Raw genomic sequence first — 11,082 nt, forward strand, 5'->3', positions numbered from 1 at the left:
CGACGGTCCCTCCTTGGCCCTGTGAGCCCAGTAGCCGGGAGACCCATGGAGGGGCTGACCAGCAAGAGGGCTACATGCTGACTGGGACTCGGGTTCTGGCGCCGGAGGGGCAGCCACGGTGGTGGTGGCGGTGGCGGTGGCGGTGGCAGTGGCAGTGGCAGCACATTGCACCCCCCCCAACCTCCCTGGTCAATTCCCTGTGGTGACGCTCTCTGGGACCCGCGGGAAAGGAGAGGTGTGGGGTCGCTGGTGCAGGGTGGCCTCCGCTGCAGCTACTGGGGTGGGGGGAAGGCGTGCGCCAGCAGGGGGTGGCTGATGCCCTGCTCTCCAAGTGCCAGCTAGTGCGCCAGTCTTTTTTAGGGGTGGTTGCTAAGCGAGGAGCTACCAGGCGCAGGATTTTATAACCAAGCCTTTTGTAACAAAAGCAAATTAATATGTAAAATATGATAGATTCCTTGTGCAGGCACCAATACCCAGAAATAACCCTGGTGAGGAAAACAAAACACAGAACGTAAAAAAAATAAATAAACAATGATGTTGAGAGAAAAAAGTTAAAAGAATCTGGAGGAGCTGGGCGGTAGTGCAGCAGGTTAAACGCAGGTGGCACGAAGCACAAGAACCGGCCTAAGGATCCCTGTTCGAGCCCCAGGTTCCCCACCTGCAGGGGAGTCCTTCACAGATGGTGAAGCAGGTCTGCAGGTGTCTATCTTTATTCCCACCCCTGCTGTCTTCCCCTCCTCTGTCCATTTCTCTCTGTCCTTTTTAACAATGACGACATCAATAATTACAGTAATAACTGCAACAATTAAAATGAACCAGGGCAAAAAAGGGAAAATAAAAAACATATATATTTTTAAAAAGCACATTTAAAGAATCTTGGAGTTGGGCGGTAGCCCAGTGGGTTTATCACACATGGCACAAAGCACAAGGACTGGCCTAAGGATCCCGGTTTGAGCCCCCAACTCCCCACCTACAGTGGAGTTGCTTCACGGGCTGTGAAATAGGTCTGCAGGTGTCTATCTTTCTCTCCCCTCTCTGTCTTTCCCTCCTCTCTCTATTTCTCTGTCCTATCCAACAAGGGCAACAATAACAACAATAGTAACTACAACAATTAAACAAGGGCAACAAAAGGGAATAAATATTTAAAAAAAGAAGTTAAAAGAATCTTTAAATCTGTAGCAAACAGGTAAACAGTAACAATTCAGTGTACATATCCTTGTAGACACTGTATGGAAGCCAATGTGCAGACATCAGAGGAAACAACACTGCTGTTTGGGGATGGTCTAGATGTGAATTGATATAGTCCCAGAATGAAAAAAATGTTTCTGGACTGAGGTTAGTAGTCTTTCTTAGTTACGTAGCCTTTCCTCTCTTTGTACACATTTGAGAATATTAATAATAGGGTCAGTTATTATTAAGAACTTGAAACAACAAGGGCAACAAAAGGATAAATGAATAAAAATAAAAATTTAATAGAAGAATTTGAAGGTATCTTGTAAATAATTAGCAAGTGTTATACATATATGTATATATATATAAGATTTATATAAATATAAAGCAAATTCAGGGCCTGGCGGTAGTGCAGTGGATTATGTGCACACAGTACAAGGTGCAAAGACTGGCCTAAGGATCCTGGTTGGAACCCCTGGATCCCCACCTGTGGGGGTCATTTCACAAGTGGTGAAGCAGGACTGTAGGTGTTGCTTTCCTTTTCAGTCTCTGTCTTCCTGTCCTCTATGTTTCTCTCTGTCCTATCCAACAGCAATAGCAATGGCAACAATAACCACAGCAGTAACAACTAGGACAAAAGAATGGGAAATAATGACCTCCAGGAGCAGTGGACTGTAGTGCAGGCACCAAGCCACAGCTATAAGCCTGGAGGCAAAAAGAAGAAATCTTTTGTCCATTCTCCCAGAGGGATAAGAATAGGCAACCTTCCAGTGGAGGGGAGGGTATAGGGAACTCTGGTGACTGGAATTGTATGGGATTGTACTCCTCTTATCCCACAATCTTCTTAATCATTATTAAATCACTAATTTAAAGAAAGCAAGAGAAAAAAATCTATAAAAACACAGAAGCACACTATCTTCTAGCTACCTTCTTAGTAACTTTCTGAAGCTCCACATTCATTCTGTAGTATATTTAGAAAAGGGTTTAGTCTAGCTAGTTTAACACAAATACTAAAGAAAACATGTTCTCTATACACTTGGTGAGGGAGGAACATTGCTTGTTTTTTTTTCCTATTTTTATTAGTGATTGAATAATGGGTTTAATTGTTTTGTTGTTATTGTTGAGTCATATGATTGATTTATTGTCATTTGTGATCAGTCTCTTGTCAGTTTTGTGACATCCAGGTATCTTCTCCCAATTTCCGGGTTACCTGTGTGTGTGTGTGTGTGTGTGTGTGTGTGTGTGTGTAAAAATGTAAAACCAAGGTCTCTTTTGCAGTCTTCTCCTTGGGAAACAGAAGATGGCTTGTCATTTTTTTTTAATTTAAGACCTTTATTAACAGATGCTTGCAGCTTATTGCCTTTTTTTTTTTTTTTAAAATCAAGTTGTAAACTTTTATTACAAATTCAAAATGAGGTTCTTAAAAATCTCAACTTGACCAGATATGAAACAATTTAAAAACCTTTAAAGGTGTATTGAGAAAAACCAGGCCTTTAAAAAAAAAAAACATGTTTGTTACCAAAAAGAGACATCTTTAGATAAAAATAATAAACCCCCCCTTGCTGCATAGATAATGCAGATAGTTCTGGTTATCTGGTCAAGGGGCAAAAAGCAAGCACTTAAGGTCTACAGCTCATTCCAGTTGTTGAAACCATATCTGCTCCTTACATTGACCATTTTACTGTTCCCATAACCTTCATTGCCTTGATCTTCTTGTCCCTGCCAGCAGGCGCCACCGATGTGAGGCTGCCTGGGCAGCCGCTCCCTGTGCCACTACCCGTGGCACCAGGCTTGGTGTCGGTGTTGCTGAGGGTGGGGGCGGCCTGCGGCTGCTGGGTCTAGGCCACTCTGCTCATGGTTGCCATGATGGTGACTGGGGCCAGCTGCTGCAGCTGCAGCTCCTCCCAGGGTGTGATGGTAACTAGGAGGCGGTGGCACTGGGGCTGCTCAGGGCTCTCTGGGGTCCGCTCTCAGCTTGTCATTTTTAAACCAGGTTCTAGTAAGAATGAACATGTCTGGCTCCACTCAGAAACATTTCTTTTTAATATTTACTATGGTTTTCAATTTCCCATCCTTTCCCATCCAAGTTTAGCTCATTAGCAAATCTTAGCAAAGATCTTGTTTAATATTTTGGCATCTATGTTCATCAGAGATATTGGTCTGTAGTTTTCCTTTTTTGTTCTGTCCCTATCAGCTTTTGGTATCAGGGTGATGTTGGCTTCATAGAAGGTGGAAGGGAGTATACCTGTTTCTTCAATCTTATGGAAAAGCTTAAGAAGTATGGGTACTAACTGTTTCCTGAAAGTTTTAAGGAGAATGTTGTTTAGTTTCCAACTTCTGTGACTTTTAATAATCTTCTGTTTGTTGTTAAATGTTAGTTTTACTCCACTGTGGTCTGAAAGATACGTGGCATGATTTTGATGCTCTTGAATTTATTGATGCTGTCTTTGTGGCCTAATATGTGGTCTATCCTTGAGTATGTATTATGTGAATTTGAAAAGAAGGTGTATGCCAGTTTTTTGGGGTGAAGGACTCTGAAAATGTCCAAGAGGTCTAGTCTGTCTATCTCTTCATTCAATTCTCTTGTATCTTTGTTGGTTCTCTGCTTTGTTGATCTGTCTAAGTGTGAGAGTGGGGTATTGAAGTCTCCCACTATTACTGTATTATTATTGATGTATTATTGAAATTCTTTCAGTAAGCGCTTGACATATTTAGATAGCCCCTCACTGGGTGCATAGATGTTAATAATTGTTATGTCTTCTTGGCTGATTGATCCTCTAATCATTATGTAATGTCCTTGCCTATCTTTTGTTACTTTTTTTAACCTAAAATCTATAGTGTCTGAGATGAGAATGGCTGTTTCTGCCCTTTTTTGTAGTCCGTTAGCCTGTATGATAGTTTTCCATCCTTTCACTTTAAGTCTGTGTTTATCTTGTTGTGACAGATGGGATTCTTGCAAGCAGCATATGGTTGGGTTATGCTTTCTGATCCATTCCCCCACTCTGTGCCTTTTGATGGGTGAGTTTAAACCATTGACATTTATTGATATTATGGATTTAATGTATTGTAGTGCCATTGTTCAAATAAAAATTTTTGTTTGCTCTGATATATTGCAAGTATTTATAGTGATGTTCTTGTTTATAAGAGGTCTTTTAGAACCTCTTTCAGGGCCGACTTGGTGATGGTTGCCTCCTTTAACTGTTGTTTGTCTAAGAAGGTTTTGATCCCTCCATCTAGTTTGAATGAAAGTCTAGCAGGATATATTATCCTTGGTTGAAACCCTTTTTCATTCAGGGCTCGATAGATATCTTGCCATTCTCTTCTGGCTTTTAGAGTTTGATTGGAGAAGTCTGCAGATAATCTTATGGGCATTTCCCCTGTATGTGACTTTTTGTTTCTCTCTTGCAGCCTTTAGGATCCTTTGTTTATCCTTACTTATTCTCATAGTGACTATGATGTGTCTTAGTGTCTTCAGGTCTGGGTTGTATCTGTTTGGAACTCTCTGGGCCTCTTGAATCTCGATGCCCTTTCTGTTATTCAGGTCTGGTAAGTTTTCTTCTATTATTTACTCTAGAATGTTTGCTTCCCCTTCCTCTCTTTCTTCCACTGGCAGGCCAATTAAACGAATGTTACTTCTTTTGAGATCATCCCATATGTCTCTGTTGTTGTTTCCAGTGTCTCTTTTTGAGCTCTTTCAGCTCTTTCTTAGTTTTCTCTAACTTATCCTCTGTCTGACTAATTCTGTTTTCTGTTTCTGTTAGTCTGCTTTCCCTTGCCTCAGCTTCTTTCTTCATTAGAGCTATTTGAGGTTTCAGTTCTCTAATTGCCTGAAGATAATCAGTATTTTCCTTGGGGGTCTCAACTTGTTTTCCGAATAGTGCCATTCCTTTCCTCCAAAGTTGTTTTCATTTCTGTCATTAATAAGTTTATTATTGCTTGTATCCTTTTCTTATCTATGGTTACTTCTGGCTGATTTGTAGTTTCTTCTGGGCTCCTGTCTTCATTCATTGGAGTAGCAGTTTTATTTGTTTTTGATCTACCCATTTTTAATGTGTTTCTTTTTTATGTTCTGTTATTCCTCTTTTTTTGTGTCTTCAGTACAATTAACACTGTACTAAATACATTTATGACAATTGCACTCACCAACCTCAGGAATTACAATAGCAACTGTAGCAAGTATTGAAGCAGTTTAATCACTACCAGTTAGCCAAACAATATCTCCAGTCTGTGAAAAAATAGTAACCAAATCCCAGTGAAGAAGAAAGAGTAAAAAAAAAGGGATAGCAAGAATAGACAGTTATGCAAATCTACTATCCACTGTATATTCTAGGGGTAACAAGAGGGGAAAGGGAACTAGAGCAGAGATAGACACATAGAGAGTCCACTCTGAGTCAGATTTCTTCCCCAAAATAATTCACAAATTCATAAAGGCAAAGAAGAAGGAAGGAAGAAGTGTATGACAAGATAAAAAAAGAAACAAGAGAGAGAAAAGAGAAAAGATAAAAAAGAGCTGTAATTAAAGAGCAGTGAAAGGAAAGTTTTTTTTTATTACTTTATTTTTAATTTAATATTTTAATTAGCTAGGAGGAGGAAAGCGAGAGTCTGTAGAGGAGGTAGGAGTAATGAGACAAGTTCCTCCCACAATAGATAAGATGCCCACTACCCTAGCAATGAAAGATACCCTAAGAGTTAATTCTGATCAACCTAAAGGGGGGGAAGATATATGCCTTTACATAATATTAATAATAAAATAGAGCAGGGTAAAAAAAATACCCTGTCCCAGATTACCTCAAACCTCGTGAGCAGAGGTAGCTGATTGTTAAGAAAGAAGAAGAAAAAAAATAATAAAAAAAACCTCAGGACTAGACAAGGATAGCTAGGATAGACAATTATACAAATCTATTATCCACTGTATATTCTAGGGGTAGCTAAAGGAGGAAGGGAAGTTGATCAGAGATACTCATAGTGAGAGTCCACTCTGAGTCAGATTTCATCCCAAAAATAATTCCCAAACGTGTATCAGTGAATTCAGTGAAAGCACACTGTTTGGTGATGTGGGAGATGGGGCCTGTGGCTTTGGAAGCCACAAAACTAGAGAGAGAGAGAGAGAGAGAGAGAGAGAGAGAGAGAGAGAGAAAAGAAAAAGACAAGAAAAAGAACAGTAATAAAAGAGCAGTTAAAGGAAAGAGTTTTTTATTTGTTTATTTTTTATTATTTAATTATCTATGTGGGGGAGGGGTGGCTACTTAGAAAGAAAAAAGGCCAGAGGTTTCAGAAGGGAATAGACTTAGAATGAATGGTACTCCCTGGTGGGACAGGAATCTTGGTAAAGAAAGAAGCTCAGCAGAGGAGCCTGCTAGGAGGTGGTCCTCCGGGATTGGTTATGGGGGGGTGAGGGGTAGGAGGTTCGCTTTGGGAATAATAATTTAAAAGAAAAAAATTTTTTTTCCTTTTTTTCTACTCTATTTTTAACCCAAATTAAGTTATAGTCACCTCCTTGGTGTCATCGCTAGGACCCCTTATTGACTGGCGTACTGAAGGCAGAAAATCCTACCATTTCCAGACAATGTGGTCAGAGCTCAAGCCACTAGCAGCTTCTCAGTCCACCATGTTCCGGGAACCCCGCTATTCTTTTTTAAAGTTTTATTTATAAAATGGACAAGGCCATAGGTTAAGAGGGGTACAATTCCCACCACCAGAACTCTGCATGCCATTCCCTCCTGAAAGCTTTCTTATTCTTTATCCCTCTGGGTGTATGGACTTAGGGACATTATGGTATGCAGAATGTAGAAGGTCTGGCTTCTGTAACTGCTTCCATGCTGAACATGGGTGTTTACAGGTGGATCCATACTCTCAGCCTGTCTTTCTCTTTCCCTAGTTGGGCAGAGCTCTGGGGAAGTGGGGCTCCAGGACACATTGGTGGAGTCGTCCAACCAGGGAAGTCCGGTAGGCATCTTGGTAGCATCTGAAACCTGGTGGCTGAAAAAAGAGTTAATATATAAAGCCAAACAAATTGTTGACCCATCATGAACCTAAAGGCTGGAATATTGCAGATGAAGATTTGGGGTCTCCATTTTGAAGATAGCTAGTAGGCCTATTTTAGTTGTATTCCAAAGGGATATATATTCCAAAGGGATATTATATTCCAAGGGATATATATTCCAAAGGGACATTATATTCCTACTGCTTTGTCCTCCTCTCACGCAGTCTCATCCTGCAGGTAGCAGGGGTGGGTCTGGGCAAAGCCCTATTTCTTTTTCTGGCTCTGAGATTTTGAACTTTACATCCTGTCTCTAGATTTTATTCAAACTTAAGTCTGTCTCTAAACCCTAACACCATCAACACAAAATGAGTTGAGTTAGATTCTTAAAATTTATTTTGGATTTGAGTCCCCACCACACCTGCAGAGGAAAAGATTTGTGAATGGTCAAGCAGTGCTGCAGGTTTCTCTCTCTCTCTCTCTCTCTTTCTCTCTCTTCTCCCTCTTTACTTCCCATTTCCTTTTTGATTTCTTCTGTTACTATCCAATAAACAAAGATAATAAAAATATTTTTATTTTTTAATTTTTAAAATATTTATTTTCCCTTTTGATACCCTTGTTGTTTTATTGTTGTAGTTATTATTGTTGTTATTGATGTCCTTGTAGTTGGATAGGACAGAGAAAAATGGAGAGAGGAGGGGAAGACAGAGAGGGGGAGAGAAAGATAGGCAGTGAAGCAGGTCTGCAGGTGTCTATCTTTCTCTCCCCCTGTCTTCCATTCTTCTCTTCTTCCCTTTGTCCCAGCTGCATCCACAGCAGCACCATGGAGCCCTGAGGCCCATGCCCTGAGACCCTGTCGCCCCTTGTCACATTGAGTAGCATAGCATCGCATCACCCCCAGGCAGCATTGAGCCAAGCCGCATTGTGTCACACCCATAGGCCCCAGCGCTGGGACCTGGGCCCTGCGCCCTGAGCGCCCAGCAAGAACTGTGTGGAGGCCCCGTGTGGAAGTACTGCTGGGGACTCCCCAAGGTGCTGTGCCAGACAGCAGCCAGTGGCCAGGTCCATAGTGCTGGAGCCCATCTAGTGAGATTCCTCCAATTCCAAGTAAGTGGCCCTTGGTTCCTGTACCCTTGAAGGCTGGGTTGTTGTGCCCGCCTGGGAAGGTGCTGGGTGGGGTGAGGGGCGAAGTCGGGGTACAGCCGCAGAGGGGCCAGCGCCGCCCCCGGACCCAGTACCCCTGGACAGGCGCACCCCTTAGAGGTGGCTGCGCACCCCCCAAACCTCCAGCACCCAGTGGCCTTGAGCAGGGCGCTCCCCGAGATGGAGCCATGCGCACCCCCGGCACGGGCGCACCCAGGGAAGGTGTCCGTGAGCCCCCAGACCCCGCACCCCTGGAAGGGACACCCTGGAAGGGTGGCTGTGCGCCCCCAGATCGTGCTGCTTTTGGCTTCCATGAGCGCGAGCATAGGGACCCTGCCGGAGAGTCTGGCCATCCGGCCTTCCCTTTCCTTCCTGCCTGGAGAGGGGTCCTAGGTCCCTGGGCCTCACCCAGCGTGTCAGTGCTGGTGGCTCCAAGTGCCCCGAGGGTGAGAATCCGCCAGCGCAGCTGGAGTCCAGGCAGTGCGCCTCCCGCCCACCACAAACGCCCTGGCAGGAGGGGACCCCGGAACCCACCGACCTGGCTTCAGGAGCAGCCAGGCCCAGAAAACTTTCCGTGTGTCCGCCCACCCAAAATGTGCACCCGCTGTCCTTCCTCTCGGTGTGGCCCACGACATGGTCCTTGGGGGACGGCTGTTTGGAATCCTGAACTTCGAGTTTGATCTGGGGCAACATGGCGAGCCAAGCTCCCAAATTAGGGTGAAGGAGGCTGGGGCACGGGGTGCGGGTCCAGGTTGGGGTTCTCCTAGCACTACTAGAACTGGAGTGTTTTCTCTGCCTCTGTCTCTCTCAGAAGAGACATGCATTTCAGAGGGGTGCCCCAAGCCAGCTGGCTCCAACCCTTGTTGAGCCCTGGGCCCGGGCTGTGGATTGGGTCTGGGCTGAAGGTTTGGCACTTTGCAACCTGCTGGTCCTGGAGGGCACTGCCAACACCCACCCCCAATCCCCCTCGTCCTGGTGGCCTGGGCCTGGCAGGGCTCCGTGTGTGGTGGGGGGTGGGCAGGGGTCGCCTGGGGTTCTTGTGTCTGTGGGGACAGTCCTGGGGAGACTGCAGTCTTCCTACTCACACAATGGGGCAGCCAGGATGCTGGCAGGTGGGAGCTGCACTAGGAGCCCCACAGAGCCAGGCAGCAGCCGATCTTGGAGCTGGGTAGGAACAGGGCAGGAACCGCGGTTTTTTAAAAAAAAAAAAAGAAATATAAAAAAGGAAAGTAAAAAAAGGAAAAATGTTATTTATTAATACAAAAAAGAGAAGCAGAGCATGACTATGGCACATGCAAATCTGGGGATTGAATTCAGGACTTAATTCGTACAGAGCCATTGCCCTAGCCATTCTGCAATTCTAAAGTATAAATAGGTTATTTTATTTTTGTTGTTGTTGTTGCCACCAAGGTCTCATTATCTCCCTTTCTTTTTTTTCTTGTCTATTCTTTTCACCTCTTTTTTATTTTTATTTATTTTTCCATTTTGTTGCCCTTGTTGCTTAACATTGTGTGGTGATTAATGTCGTTGTTGTTGGATAGGACAGAGAGAAATGGAGAGAAGAGGGGAAGACATAGAGGGGGAGAGAAAGACAGACACCTGCAGACCTGCTTCACCACCTGTGAAGGGACTCCCGGGCAGGTGGGGAGCCAGGGGCTAGAACCACGATCTTTCCTCTGGTCCATGAGCTTTGCGCCATGTGTGCTTAACCCGCTGTGCCACTGCCTGACTCCAACTGTCTCCATCTCTTAACACTTTTTAAATAAGATTATAATATAGTCCTAGCTTCCGTAGTACATATACTAAAATTGGCATGATACATAGAAGATTAGCATGGCCCCTGCTCAAGGATTACACACAGATTCATGAGGCATACCATATTTTTTCAAAACAAGGATTATAAAATATATGTACACACATATAAATAATTATAATCTTTTAAAGAGCCAGTTAATGCAACCTGGGAGGCGGTTCAGTGGCAAGAGATCTGGATTTGTATGTGTGGGATCCCAGGTCTGTCTGAACTCTGGTTCTACATATGCTGAAGCTCTTTTAAAAGATTTATTAATCAGTGAGGGAGAAAGGGAGGAGAGAGAGAGAGAGAGAGAGAGAGGAAAAACACTATAGCATCAGTCTGGAACATGTGAAGCTGGAGGTAGAATTCAGGACCTCATGCTTGAGTCCAAAACTCCAACCACTCTGCCAGCCTCCAGGACTGCAGATTGGCATTTTTGAATAAAATCATGGTAATATTCTTCTCTTAACTGTACATATTTTAAATAATACAAAGTCTTTTAAAATTTTTTTCTCAAATATTGCACCTGGGGGTCAATCCCACCCAGAACCTTGCACCTGCATGGGACAGCTGAGAGGCCTCCCTGCCAGTCTCCATTCTGTATCCTTTAAGAGAGGGAGACATGCAAAGCACTGCTCCTCTATGCAAGGAGTCCCGCCCATTGCCTGCCTGTGTTTTCACTTGCAGTGTGCAGGATCAGACCCCCAGCCACATGCTATGCTATGTTTTCTTTTTAAGAAACAGACAACCTGCACCTAGATTTAGGCGGGTAACTGGATTCAACAGTAGGCCAGGCCCATTTAAAATCCAAATTCAACAAATTTAGAACCAAGGCAAAGGAAAGAACAGTCACTATAATTTTTTAAGCCACTGGGTAGCTTCTTTGCATTGGTCTCTCTATATAAACATGTTATTTTCAACATCTCTGTATTGATGATTGAAGTGGGTCAAGCTGATTTAGTTCTCCTTGAGACAGACAATGTGTGTATCTAAA

General features: G+C 43.6%; 1 non-coding gene across 1 annotated transcript; it reads left to right on the top strand.

Annotated features, from left to right (window-relative positions):
• Nucleotides 1-10,071: 10,071 nt before the first annotated feature.
• Nucleotides 10,072-10,178, top strand: LOC132537206 (U6 spliceosomal RNA). The gene has a single exon (XR_009548668.1). It is a non-coding gene; the product is annotated as a U6 spliceosomal RNA (small nuclear RNA).
• Nucleotides 10,179-11,082: the final 904 nt, after the last annotated feature.

The sequence above is a fragment of the Erinaceus europaeus genome, chromosome 2 (genome assembly GCF_950295315.1).
Source record: "Erinaceus europaeus chromosome 2, mEriEur2.1, whole genome shotgun sequence".
NCBI classification, from domain to species: Eukaryota; Metazoa; Chordata; class Mammalia; order Eulipotyphla; family Erinaceidae; genus Erinaceus; species Erinaceus europaeus.